This window comes from Rhopalosiphum maidis, chromosome 2 (assembly GCF_003676215.2).
Source record: "Rhopalosiphum maidis isolate BTI-1 chromosome 2, ASM367621v3, whole genome shotgun sequence".
Taxonomy (NCBI): domain Eukaryota; kingdom Metazoa; phylum Arthropoda; class Insecta; order Hemiptera; family Aphididae; genus Rhopalosiphum; species Rhopalosiphum maidis.
The window spans coordinates 9,179,018-9,194,847 of record NC_040878.1 but is presented as its reverse complement, the minus strand read 5'-3'; positions in this window follow the sequence as shown (position 1 = coordinate 9,194,847).

Sequence of the window (15,830 nt, the reverse complement as noted above, 5' to 3'; positions counted from 1 at the left end):
GTCACGTGCAAATTTAGTGAGCGGTCGTCCAACATGTTTCGGTTGCTCATTACACGAGCGCGCTGTCGAGTCATCTCGTTTAATTGGCAACCGCCTGTTATCTTTGGATCAACAGGTGCATTGCTATATTTTAATATCAACCCAGTAACAGTCTTACAACTCTTACTATCTGGGACCCCCCTCCCCCCAAAAAATACAAAGTATTTCTAGCCAAGATCTCCTAAAAACGAGGATAAAACTAAATTATAATTATAATTAGGATAATAAAATATTTACAAATATTGTCTCTAAAAATCGTAATAACATAATTTATTATATACATAAATAAAAACGATAAAACGCTGTGGGAAACAGCCAAACAATATTAAAAACAATAATTATTCACAATTATGTGTATTTTGACGAATACAAATTGATAACTTTCTGATATCACTTGCACTGTGCATACATTGACAAAATAATGAAAATAAGTTTAAATCGAGAAATAGATTATAAAATATAATACCCTAATATTAAACTTTAACTATATACCTAGTTTTTAACAAATATTTTTTTTAGTTACCTATTAGTATTTACACATAGAACATAATTTTATTTGAGTCTAGTATTTATTCAACTTGGACAATTTTTACAAATAAATTATAAACGTTTGTGGTAATAAAATGCGTTACCTATCATCGTTTATTAATCTCGTATACAATTAGTTAGAAAAAGTAATTTGAGTAATTAAAAAATAATTAAATGCGTGATTATTTATGTTATAAAAATTCTACAATGCTATTTGTGTTATTAGTACATACTTAGTATGCGTATAACAATCGCTTAGATTTTTCAATCGTTTAAATATTTATTTTTATTAGTTAAATAAGATGGATACTTATAAATTATAATCATCATCAACGAAATATTTTAAAACAAAAACAATATAATATGTATATACATTAATATTGTATGCACGCGCAGTTGATATTAATATTAATCGCAATTAAATACTTTATATATTAAAACAAATTCTCTGCACAATATAATAATGTATTGTATGTATTATATTATAAAAAATATATAGTACAAATATTTTATGTCATATATCATAATTAAATATAGTGATAGATTAGGTTAATCCACCCTACGGATATTACAGTTTTGTACTTACATAAATAAATATCCTTAAACTTTAAACAATAAACAATAATAATAGTTATTATAGGCTACGACGGCTACGCAGACACGTAGTGTACATACATAATAATATAATATACATATTCACACAAAAATTGAAATTGTATAGGTACACACAATAAATTATAGTAGTTATTTCAAACATACCCATATTACTTTACTTTACCTGCTATATGACTATATTTTATGACATCGAAGGTACCTACGACTATGATAAATAGGTTATTTGGTCCCTGTTCGAATGATATTTAGAAATACGTAAATGGATTCATATGGGGATTGTAATAGTTTTAAAATTTAGATTAGGTGTGTTTTGTTTAGAGAGGTTGTCACAATGTCATTTATTATACCACATAGCGGGTGTATATATTATTATTTCATGCAATTAAATTCTCATCGGATTGTGGAAATATTAACGTCAACGTATTTATACCAGATTATATTATTTTTTTTTTTTGAATTTGAATTTGAGTGGCATGATTATGATATGTTTATGCAGTTTTTATATATGCATATTATATAGGTAAAATTTAAATATGTCAACAACAACTCGTAATCCACTGGAGAAAATAGAAATTGAATTTAGAATTACCCCGGGGATGACTATTCCTCGTCTTTAACGGAAACTTACATCACGAATAATATTTAAATATTTTCTTTTTATGAAAATGATATTATACTATTTATATACTATTTTTTAATATGCCCATCGCGATTATTGTCACAAAGTCGCATGAACTTTACCACTATTATAATATTTATCAAATTGGATTTTTGAATTCAAATTATTGAAGGAATGGCCGACAATCGTTGTACGAGTATACGTATACCTATAACCTATATTTACATTTTACTTGAAAATAATTGACACTGAAAATTAATAATTATTTAAAAATAGTACCTATAAATTATAAATTACATATATTATAATAAACGTAAAAAACCTATAAGAAAATACCGTCAACAAAATAATATTATCATTATTTGAATAGTAACTACTAAACTTATTTATAAATAAATTAAGTTTGGTAACTCGATAAAACTTTAATATTACTGCGAAAAATCAGAGACGATACTTCAAAAGTACACTTTCTCTGTTTTTGGATAGTTATAATTATGTTGACATATGCAAGATGCAACATTCATCTTAAATTGTGTACCAATTTGTTTTGAAAATATATTCTATGATTTATTATTCCGTGTGGATTTAAAAACAAATTACTGTTTTCATTCGCCAATTTAGCCGTATTTATTAGTAATTTTTAAAATTTTAAAAAAAATCTTTTTTTTATTCCTTAATGTCTCATTACGTTCAACTTAATTTCTACATTCTTTATTTAATCAATGGAATGTTAAATGAAATAGGCAGAAGAACTCTAATATTATACTAGATAACTGATCAGAATAATGTATTAGGTAGTATTATAGGTAGATACACTATATAATATAGTATACACACAAATCTCGTACAAAACTTTTAAGTAGATGAAAATGCAGACAAACTCAGACGTACAATGTTGGTTAATAGGAGTTTCGACTACGGACTAACAACTAGGTATATTACAGTAACACATGGATGGGTTATTCAATGACTATAGGACCGAACTATATTTATGTAGGTAGCAAAAGTAAGTGCAGACACGATAATTATCATATTCCAACAGCGGTAGTTCAAATATTTAATTTATCGTGACTTTTAAGTTTATCTATATTCTATAACACTAGTACATAGAGTATCAAATAAATATTGTTTGTCTATTATAAAGTTTACCAAACAAACAAAATTAAAGGTTTTCTTTTTTTTTTAAATATGAAACAATTCAGAGCCTTAAAATAAAATAAAATTTTTATTTTATAGGTATTAAAAACTATATTATATATAAAAATATAAAAAAAAATTGTAGGTATATAAATATTAGCAATAAAAGGCATATTAAATGATGAATAATAGGTTAAACAATAATTGGAAAATGGTGTTTGCAAACTATGACGTTATTGTGTTGAATGATGATGAGTAAGCTGCAGGTGAATGTTATTAATAAAATCAAGTAATAATACAGGCATGAATACACAAGTTTTTGATCACAGCGCATAAATGTCAAGTGAGTTACATATTACTAATTACAGGGGGTTTACGCGATGCACTTCTGTATTTATAAAATATACGTCAACTGTTTTCGGATTATATTATTAGGTAAAGCATATATTTTATATTTATATGTTGAAATAACATTACACCTTTATTCAGTTTAAATTTCAGATTTTTTTATTTTGCCTTCTTCGCCCCTCAAAATGTTACCTATAGGTGCACATAAATATTTTGGTAGGTCCCTACGACCTGGTTGTCGGTAAAAAAAAACCCGAGGAAAAAATATCCACGGAAAAATATCTACTGAAAAAAATACCCGTAAAAAAACACCCCATAGATAAAATACCCGATGGAAAAAATACCCCAGGGAATTGGTTAGTTAATTAATATATTATATTACATTATAGTTGTGTCTTTATTATCAGGTAGTTAATGATTATATACGAATTGTCTCTCAGAAATAGATGATTATTATTTATGTAAAATTATTTAATTATTAATTACATAATAATGATTGAAAAATCAACCTTAAATACATTATATTAATTATTATTTATAATTATACAAATATTATTATTTAGTATTACACAAATAATATAAAGCCATTAAAAATAATAATATCGGAAATCACTTATGACGATTTACATGATATCGGTGTTTTTACTATCTTTTTCTATTATGTTTAATTGTATACTCATATAATCGTATCAATGCACAAAAAATTTCCTACTTTGAATTTACAGTTTTTTCCGTTTTATATTATTTATTGCACCTCCGTCATCTCTTATAAACTTGGTATATCTTAATTGCCTAACGTATCATCATAGGCGGAAATTTGATTGCATTTTAGGGTGTCTATATTACCTATATTTGATAATATTGTTGCAAAATAGGTACCTGTTTAATACTTTAAAAAAATGTTCAATAATTTTGGGGGAAGCTTAGCTCCCCAAGCACTCCCCAATCAACTATGTGTATCAGTTATATTTATCGTCTGTCAGTTGATTCTCAACTTTTACCGTTTTCGTATCGGCGAGCAACTATCTGTGATTCACATACGTACGGGATATACAATAATTTTGAATTGTTGAGTATTAGAAAGGTAATTAAATTTAATATTAGATACTATTTAATACCGGGTTCACGAGTACATGAAATACAGTACACGTGAAATAATAATTTCACGGACGAACAAGCCCATCGGGAAATTTAATATGCATTTTCTTTCTATACAGTTTTGTTTGATTATTTTATTACCGAAATTGTGTGTACAACTTTAACTTTCATATTTAAATTTTATAAGTTGTACAAATAATATTTATTTATCATAAAATTTAAATATTGTTATTAATATTTTGATTGAAAATCACTGTTATTGTAATGATCTATTAAGTAAATAAGTTATTTGTTTGGATGACATTATGGCTTTTTTAGTTTTATAGTCTTTAAGACAATTTTCCATAGTAAAATTCATTAAAATGACTTTTTCTAATTATGTTACCAGTATTGTGTTTAAATCTTATATTATATGTATTAATTGGTTTGTGTATAATATTATAATAATATGATATATGTACAATAAATAATACAACTATACAATAAAGGAGTACCAATGTAAACCATTAAAAATTTTAAAAGTATGTATAAGTTATTTTTGTTTTTACAATTAAGCAATGGTCTATTATTTATAATACATCTAAAAATAAAATTATTTATTTAAAAACTTAAATGAGATTTATATACGTTACATATATGTGTACGTATATCATTATAAATTACTCGTAGCATGGACGTTGCGTTAATTGATTTCTTGAAATAAACTAATTTACTTTTTAACCTTTATATAGAATGTAAAATAGAACTAAAAGTTAGATTATAATTTATATATATATCTACATGTCTAAGCAACTATGTTTGTTTAGTAAAGCAAATACCAAACTGTTGAGTAAAGATAGAGGAATTTAGAAACTATGTGATATGTGTGACTATTTGTTACTTAATATATTTAAAAACCCTAATTTAAATTGTGTACATTACTTATACACATAGATATATACTGTATAGTTTATATTTTCTAATCAACTTCAACCTATTTATTATTTAATTATAATATTATATACCATAGGTTCAGACCAAACTATATATAATATAGATTCATAAATTAATAAGATATAAATAATATAGCATATTTTAATCCCTTTATAAAATATCGTAACGCGTTTACCTGAATTAATTGTCTTGCACACTAATAATACTTACATTACTAAACCCCAACAAAGTATGCGTATTTAGTTAAACTACTAATACAGTTTAAACCACAACTAACGGACACTTAAATATAGTGAAAACCTCGAAAAAACAGAATTTGAGAATAAACTACGAACTTTTTAAAAACTGAACCCCTGAATAGCGAATAAAATCTTAACGAGCGAGAATATTAGTTATTTAATGGTTTAACCGAATATTATTTGAAGCTATTAGGTACACGCTTTGTATGTATCTAAAGTAACAAAACCTACATTGTTTTTATATTATGTTATATTATTAGGATTTTATAGTTCAGTTAATACTATTATATTCGTATGTCCACATTGACATAATATTTAATAAATAATACATTAATTTAGATTGTTACAAGTAAAATATGATATTATATCTTGTAACTATGCCCTATGTAACCTATTACTTACAATTCGAAGCATCTACTAATGGCTAATATATTTTGTGATTAGGAACTAATATTTAGATATATTTAAAATAAATAATTTTAATATTTCAAAATCAAAAAATTGCTTCAAATTATGATTTAAATTTAATAAAAACGAATTCAATAATTTAAGTGCATACCTATTAGTTATTAGGCATTTAATATTAGGTGTACATTTATTTTTATATTATAATTATTATTATATACATTCATTAATATTATAAATTATATAAATTTACATATAAAGAAATTAAACTAATACTTATACATTCATACACAACAATTTGTTCATACACAATACACACCATATGAAATTAATGTTTGTGCAATCCTATATTATATAGTTTATGTTTAAAATGCGTCTTAATTTAAAATATTACCGCAGGTCCGCAGAAATACACAAACATACCTTAAACATGGGTTCCAACGATTATGATTAATGTAACTATTAAAGACTATTAAGTCTATTATTACAGACGTAAATCGGTATCTCTAATGTGCATAAAATATAATGTACAATATACGCATATTATAGATAAAATAAAATAAAATGTTGAACCCGTAGTATTAAAGTATTCACAATATTGGATAATATACTAAAGTATAATATTAGATTTTAAATATTATCTGATCAAACACCGCGATATGACTAGATAGATTAGTAGTTTAATATCGTTTTCAAGGTTTTAAATAGAAAAACATTTTTATGTATGTTTGAAAAAATATATGGGTACATAGAGTATTTTTTTATTTACAAAATAGGGGAATAAAGAATCGGCGTTGAAGAAGAGAGAGAGAAAAAAATGAAATCAGCTAAAAAGTCGAAAACCTAATTAAACCGGTCCATTGGCTTCGTCAGAACAGCAGAGACACGTCGTAGGAAGGTCTATACGACAATAAGCGGAAAAAAATTAAATATCCAGACTGATAACCTGAAATGATTAATGACGTTTCATTTAGAGCAATACAATTTATTTAACCTGTATACCGAGTGAACCGTACCGTATCAAAGAAGGAACTGCAGTAAATGATTATCATCAACAAAAAGAAAAGAACACATCGCATAATAATTCTGATATCACTGTTGCATGTTACAGACATCCGTACCGTACGTACTATGGTATAATAAATAAAAGAGAAAAAAGACTGACAAAAAAAAACTGTATTTTTAAATGTGAAAACAAGTAATTTGCATTTGGACATTTGCGTCATCGATCCCCGAAATTATAGCAGGAAATGAAAGCCTCGACCTTGGGGGAGGGGGAAATGTTAAATTAAAAGTTTTTTTTTTATTCCATCATCTTATGTACGATCCGGGTCAAGGACACACCTCAAAGAGTGAATAAAAAGTGTTTATTTTCCTGACTACAAGTATAAACGTTTTTTTCTTTTCAATTAACAACCTTCTATGGACCCTTTTAGTACAATATGTATTATGTATATAATATATATCGCATACACACAATATAATGTACACGAAGCAACAAAGCAAAATATTATAAGAAATTTTGAAAAACACTCGTATAATATGATTATTATGATATATATTTAGGTCCCAATGATCGAAACCAGCCAAGTGCGAAACTATAAATTAGAGAACACTACTTTGTAATTTGGTCAACGAAATCATATGTAAGCAATTAACCCTATCGTATTAATTATCTGGCTTGTCATAATACCCACAAATTATTATAATAATACCTACTAATAACAGTTATGATGTCATAACGCTGTATACAAATTATTATAAGTAATAATATCTATAATTTACAACTTAACAAGTATAATAATACTTATATAAGAGAGCCTATTGAATTTATTATGTAAGTACAGATTTCTACATAAAAATGAAACTTGATAACAATGTTTTTCCGATTAAACACCTAAACACATCAACTCCTATTTAATTTATTGAGATTAGAGCGTACGACTAAATTTATTTGTTCTTTGTTTATCAATAGTGTTTGTTAACAGCAATTTACAAATAATGTAAAAAATATATTGTTAAACATTTTGAATCTTATCATACTATTGCACAATTTAAAATAATATGCAAATAATATTTGTTTAATAATAAGTAGGTAATTATTTTATTGTATTTATCAAGTTATTGAAATAATTATGACATGGTTTGAATGTATATTATATATTTACAAATAGTACTCCGTGGGGCGTAGACCATGACTCGATATTATGCACAGAAAATAGAAGTCGAAATATTATTATATAAATACCTATTGTTAATATTAATCTATTTTAATATACATTTTTTTAATAGACGATTAAGTAAAACATGCATTCAATTTATTAACTAGACACAAATCAAATAGAAACAGCTATATAGTTAATACATAGTTTAAACGTAGTTTATGGACTTAGTATTTTTTTATAAACGCTACGAAAATCCGATGGAAATAAATAAGCAGAATATTATTAATTTGAATGAGACTTTCAGGATATGAGTAAATAGTTATGTAGTACATACTATGGTCTATCTGAATTGTAAACAAGTTTTCACTTAATTTGATTTTCAACAAGTTGTTATTATTTTAGACTAATTAATTAATTTTGATTGAACTTAATATTATGTATTTAATATGTTTTAGCAACATTATGCTAAATATGAATTACTTTGATATTATTTCCATACGGCTATAGGATTTATTATCAAAAATTGTTTTCAATTCCTTGATTTCTTCTCCATATAAACCTATAATAATATATTCATATAATGTTTAAAATAATAATAATACAACCACACGACTAGTCGAATTGTTTATGTTCTATAATATACATCCCATGCGTTATTATATTAAGGTTTATTTTGAAATTTATTTATTTTTTTTGCTATTTCTTTATTTGTATCTAATATAATTAGATGAAGAAGATGCTGGAGAATATTAGATTAATCACGTTTGTATATTTTCAGCGATAACTAATTTTTTACGTTAAAACATAATAATTAAACAGTTTTTGGTACATACGTTTAAATATATAAATATGAACAACTATGATGTGCATTATTGAATTTAATGTGAAATTCATTTTTAATAATAGCATAATCTCAGAAACTACTCGATCGATTTCAATAAAAGACATGTCTATAGTTTTATTGAGACTCCGAGGGTGTTTTAAGCTTCTCTTTTTCACCACTATAGATTGTTATATGGTGCCTTACACATGGATTTCATTTTGGCTTACGAAAATTGAATTTATTTTTCTTTATACATAAGGTTACCATTGGTTACAGAAATAGAATTTAAAAATAAATTTGTGTCGACTAGTCGGCCCATCATGCGTTGCTATGGGATTTTTTTTTTTTTTAAGTAAGAGTAAATTGTATTTAACTTATTGTTTGTTATTCGAACGTACAAAAAAGGCAATGCTTTTACGCTTACGCTTATAAAATCAAAAAATACTCGACCGATTTGGACGAAAATTACAAAGATTGTACTTACAGATATCAAAAAAGTTTAGGAAGTAGTATGAACCATATTTGATAATATTGCAAGTGCTATTCCATAATCCGCCACGGGAGGATTGCCCATATCGGTCGAATTAGTTTACAAACTGAGGTACACTGATGTCGTTTTACCTGTGAACTAAAACCGAGATACATGGTTTCATATTTTATGTTAGTTTATTTTTTCCTAAGCAAAAATGGGGTTTTCAGCTAGTATAATATATATCATACGAGTGTTGTAATTTTATAATAAACGAATTTCAACTAAAGATGAATTCATCTAAGTAGATTCATATTATACATCATTAGTAAGTTATTTGAACCTGTTCAATATTATTTTTATAGGGATCAAATTATTGTATAATCATGTTTGATGTATGCATAATACACTTATAGTACATTTATTGTATAATACTGTTTGTATACAGAATATATTATCCTATATATATAGATCTAATTGAATCTTTTCAAAAAAATAATGACACCCGTATTTCGTATTATATAGTGCTGTAGATTATTACTTATTAGTATCGCTTATTATTAATCGTACTGGAAACATCGAATTATTTAAATTATTAAATCAAAATTATTATAGGAAAATACAATTTTGTGAAGGTATTATCATGCTCCCTCTGCGCTATTGTTCAATTTTCCAAGCTTTACAAGACAGCTAGAACCTAATTTATTTATTAATGAATTGATTTCTAGTTATTAACTTCTGCATGAACAGTATTATTACAATATTTTAATTAGCTTTACACATATATTGAATTTTAATCAAATAATCACTGAGCTATTATAATTTAGCGTTTATGTTAAAATTTAAAACACCGCGAGATGTTCTAAGAACACGATATAGTTGCCGATTGAATACACATAATAGCAGTTAGTACCTACACATAATTTTATGTTTTACTTTGTGGTTTTAATATTAATTAAGTCTTGATAACGATGAACAAACATTAATTGTCGAAATAATAAAATGAATTACTCTCTCAAACGATATATTATCGATTTAATAATATCTGTTTATAACATTACAACATGTATGTATCATGCATATAAATTATACATATATCTATATATATTCATTAAGACGACGTTGTACCCACGTTTGTTGTCTCCATTTTACTAACACATAACATGTACAATTTAACGTTCAGAAGAAACCGTTTTAATCTGTTATTTAAAATATTAAAGTGAATTGACTTATTATACAATTTAAATGCAATACTATTATTTAGAGAACCGCAGAGAATTTTTTGTCTAGATTTTTGAAGGAAGTTGTGTGCATTTTGAAATCGTATCTTTTTTGTAAATTTTAAAATGCTCATAACTTGGTTCAAAATTAAAATATTAAGAAAAACAATCTTTTCTGGTGACTTAGATATTCCTACCTTTAAATTTTATAACAACCCAATTTACTATAATAAAATTAAAAATAACAGTGCAAAACAGATTCTTTTCAACGTTGAATGTTTAATATTATGAGACATACGGGCATAACTTCCTCTTAAATTAAATAAATAAAAAAATTTATTTTAATCTATTTAAAATGGATTGTAATGAATTCAAAATGAGTGTTTTGTAGAAACAAAATCAACCATCCTAACTATATAATATCCTATAAAAACAAAAGTTATTTTTCGACAAATTTTAAATATGAATACTAAATTATAATATTTACATAAGAATTTAAATCTATTATTTATAATAATATAGTAATTTCTAAACATTTAAGATGGATACTGAACTCGTTTTTTTTAGAATACTTACTTACCACATGCGCAGTATTCAAAATAAATTTTAAAGACGCCCATGGTTTTGTAAAATCAATAAAACTACAGTATTCTATAATTAATACGTATACGGTTCATGGTGGTAAAAAGCGTACATGTATAATGTAAATTGTATTCAGATATTTTAGTATCTAACATAATAATTAATAATATATTGATGTCGAGACATACGAAACAGTAATTTGGTTTCGGTGTTTCCAAATTGTTGGCGAAACCATATCGTCGTTTTTTACGCAAACTAGGACTTCTTATTAGTTCGTTCAACGATATGTAGAAAAGTTTAAATAGTTACCTGTAATTTGTTCTCGATCTGTATCTTAAATCATGCGTGCCTCGGTAGTAATACTATAAATATTAATTTATCGTATTATATAATATAAATGTATAAAGTTTCATAAGATAATCTGTTGGTTTCAATATCCGGTGGTTAAAAGCAAGGTCTATCATTATAGACAGGAACTATTATAAATTTATAACATATAGCTGTTACGTATGGCTGTAATTATATAAGACGTTGTCTGTTCATGATACATTGTATACCTCAGTGATAGATAAATACTATTCTAGGAAATACGTTAGGATTTTCAGTAATTTGACAAGATACATAGATTTATTGAGTACAACTTAACGTATATTAAAATAAAATGTTGACATATAATATGTATCTTAATACATCGATGACTCAATAGACGCAGAAAATAATAATTTACGAAGCCATTGATGAACTATTGACACCGCAAATATAAACATTTTTTACTTAAATTCCTGATTTTTTTTCTATATATAATATATTATTTATTCTTGGGCATTGTGTATTATTTTTTTCTGATCAATTTCACGTGGCTTATTCTGCATTACAGTTATCATGCATGGTAACCAAATATCTTGTTATGGTATCTAGGTTGTTTCTAGCAACCGATTCATAATGTAATTACATTACCATAGCAAAAAAAAAAAATTGGATCCAAAATTCTGAATAAATTTTTATTCGTAACGTCTTTAGCAATCAATAGTTACCATAGCAACTTCGTTGATAAATTTTTTTTCCAATCATGATTTTAAAAATATATACTTTACCTAATTTTTTTTTGTACAGTGAAAAATATATCAAAATATCAATAGTAGCAAATTATGTTTTCAAATGAGAATTATCCATTTTTAAATACGTTTTTGCACATATGTCTTTTAGGTACAATAGGTATATGAGTATATTATGTGCTTTACAAATTTCAAATAGGTCTATTATTTTAATCGATGATTGGAATTTTCAGTAGTTTCTCTGATCTATATATTTTTTTTATAATTATTACAATTTTAAATATTTATTAAATACTTTCTTATTTTTTAAGTGGACAATTTTAAAAATGTATGTGTAAGGTTTAAATTCAACATCTGAGATCAACTTTATTTTTCCAAGAGGGCAATCTCCTTTGGAATTAGTATTGTATTAAATACATGCGCAATAGTAGATATTAAATTAAATTCTTAAAATATTGATCAAGGATTATATTATAAAAACGACCTTTTCACAGATCCACTATGGAATGTAACTTACCCTGTGACAGATGTGCTCGTATAATATAGTTAAACTAAAGATATTTGTGCAATTCCAGGTTGACAAAACAATACTCTCTCGCCTCCTTCCAAGGCTAGTACGCGGAAAAAGTATATATAATCGTTTATTATAGTTATTACTTATTACTAATACTATGATGCCCATAAATATCCTAAGTGCTATTACACAGCCTTGTGATGTATGATAATATGATATATATATAATATAATATACATATTATTATTATATACCAACATCCTGCGCATAATTCATCTTAACTGTTATAATGAGTCTAATAAATAATAATATTTCTTATTATTATACATATTTTAAGATTTTATAAAGAAGGTATTATTACTATTTAAAATTAAAATTATTATTATGACAGCAATTTTCTATTAAACCTATATAATATGAAAGTTATCTATAGTTCTAAAGACATGACTTTATTTATTTGATATTTTTTGATAGTCCATTATTTTACTTTAATTTTCAATCTCCTTATTTTTAAGTTTTAGCACGTTTAAAAAACTATGAGTAATCATTTAATATGAGTCAAAAATATAGATACCTATATCAATTCAGTTATTTAAATATATAATCGTTCAATATTATACATTTTTCATTGTAATAAAATATGTGCTTTTATTTCTATTATTTGATTATTATTTTTTTTTTGCACTTTTCAAACATAATACTAGCCTATTAATTATCACCGTTAATAGTTTCCGTAGCGTATATACATTTGATAATATAGTTACTAATTATTGAAATTATTGACGACTGGTGACATTGAACCACTGGGGATTTTGTAATCAAAACGTAAATGCTAATTATCATAGTCATATAAATAAGTAATAGGTCATGTACATTTTCACAATATTTATTCAATACCTAATTCCTTATAATCCAAATGTTTGAACTTTTACATATTCCCAGAATAAATAATTATTTATACGTTATTAAGCACTTCAAAAACAGTATTAATTATTTATTGAATAAAATAAAATGAAACTTGGTAAAACGTTGAAAGCATTTCATTACAAACGATTTTAAACAGTGGCCGGATTACTTACCTTTATACCTACTCTAAAATAGTTAATACTTGGTATCAATGTTTGATTTAGAATAATTTAATTAGTTCTCAAATTTAAGTAAGTAGTTGATATTTTACCCTTAACATGTATCATTAAATCAGCTCCTAAACTCATATTAACTAGTGGAACAATTAGTTCTCGATAAATAATAAATACATGTGTTGCCTATTTATCTAGTAAAACAATTAATTTTTAGCACATATTATTGTAATGGTTAAAATTTATTAACTCTAATTGATATTAGAAATATTATTTCTATGTTATATACATACAATATACGTATGTATCTTATTATAGTATAAATCTAAAGAAAAATCTGAACTCATCACGGATCACCAGATCACTATTAGTTTAATAATAATATTATAAATCAATCAAAGTAAAGGGATGAACAGTAAAAATTAATAATAATAAAACAAATAATATTAATAACAATAATAAATTAAATTATTCTTTGCAGTTTATAATTATTATGTTGGTTAATATTTGCATGTATAGAAACATTTGAAACTTAAAATGTATTCTGAATTAAATTTATTAAAAATTGCAACTTGTTTCAAATCCCTTTCTAGTGTAGATTTATTATATTAATTTCGACATCAGCTTAAACAATATAATATTATATAGTTAAATCTATTTTTTTTTTTATGTCTAATTTATTTGAAAATTTAATAGTGCTCTTTTGAGAACCAATTCAATTTACAATTTAGAACTAATGATCTAAATTTCCTTAATATTCGAAGCCAATTTAATTTTCCTCGTTAGATTAGCAACTTCATTCTTCATTATTTTGCCATTTTCTTTGTTTTTTTCACAAAAAATAACTGTTGAAATATTTAAATAAATAATAATTAGGAATAATAACGATTTTATTTATTTTTGTATAATTTAAAAAATATTAATACTATTAATACTAATACTTGAAAATTTAACGTATATTATTATATTGTATAAACACAGAAACATTTTCAAATTAAATATTTTCCTTAATAATTATTTTAAACTATCGTATATAGATCAGTTTTTTCATCGTCTATATCCCGTTTAGGGTCTTCGTTGCTTTTACTATTTGATGTCATTTATCTCTGTCTACAGTCTACGCATTCTTCTAATTTTGATCCTGGTGCACATTTTTCGAAGTATGATTTGACTAAGTTTATCCACCACTGTCTAGGTCATTTCCTAGGTCTTTTCCTGTTGATATTGCCTGTCATTACATATTTTATTATACCAATGGATCTCCATGTATGACCCGCCAAATCCAAACATTTGCCTCTTATAAATAACTTTATATTGGGCTGTGGGTACATTTGGTAAACTTATCTATTGGTTTTTATTCTATATTTTCCATTTCCTATGATAGGGCCACATAGACACGTCTCAGCATTTTTCTTTCGAATGTCATAAACTTCTCTTCAGTCGCCCTTCGTAACTGGCCACGTTGTTTCGAATTCATATGACAGAACTTGTCATAGATAGCTTGAGTAAACTGTTGATTTTTATTTTATAGATATTAGATAGTAATTTTAATTTTCCCAGTGCAAAATAACTTTTATTAGTGGCTAAAATTCTTAGCTTTATCTCATTATGTATATTATTCGTATTGTTTATATTAGTTCCCAAATATTTAAAGTCAGTTACAGTCTAACATTTAATTGCCAATTATTAGGTCTTGTGCATTCCTAACTCTTCTGCCTATGACTTGGTTAATTTTGAGTCCCAAAGGCTACTACGATAAGGTCAGCTAATAGTAAAATAATATACCTAAATATATCATGAACTATAGGTTGACAGATCGTCTTTCTTGAAATAGTATTTTTTTTGTCAATCGACACAAAATAAAGCAATCATTGAGTCACAGCACTGTTAAAAAAATAAATAATTACCATTACTCTATTATTTATGTAGTTAGGTATATAAAATAAATATGCAAATTCTACA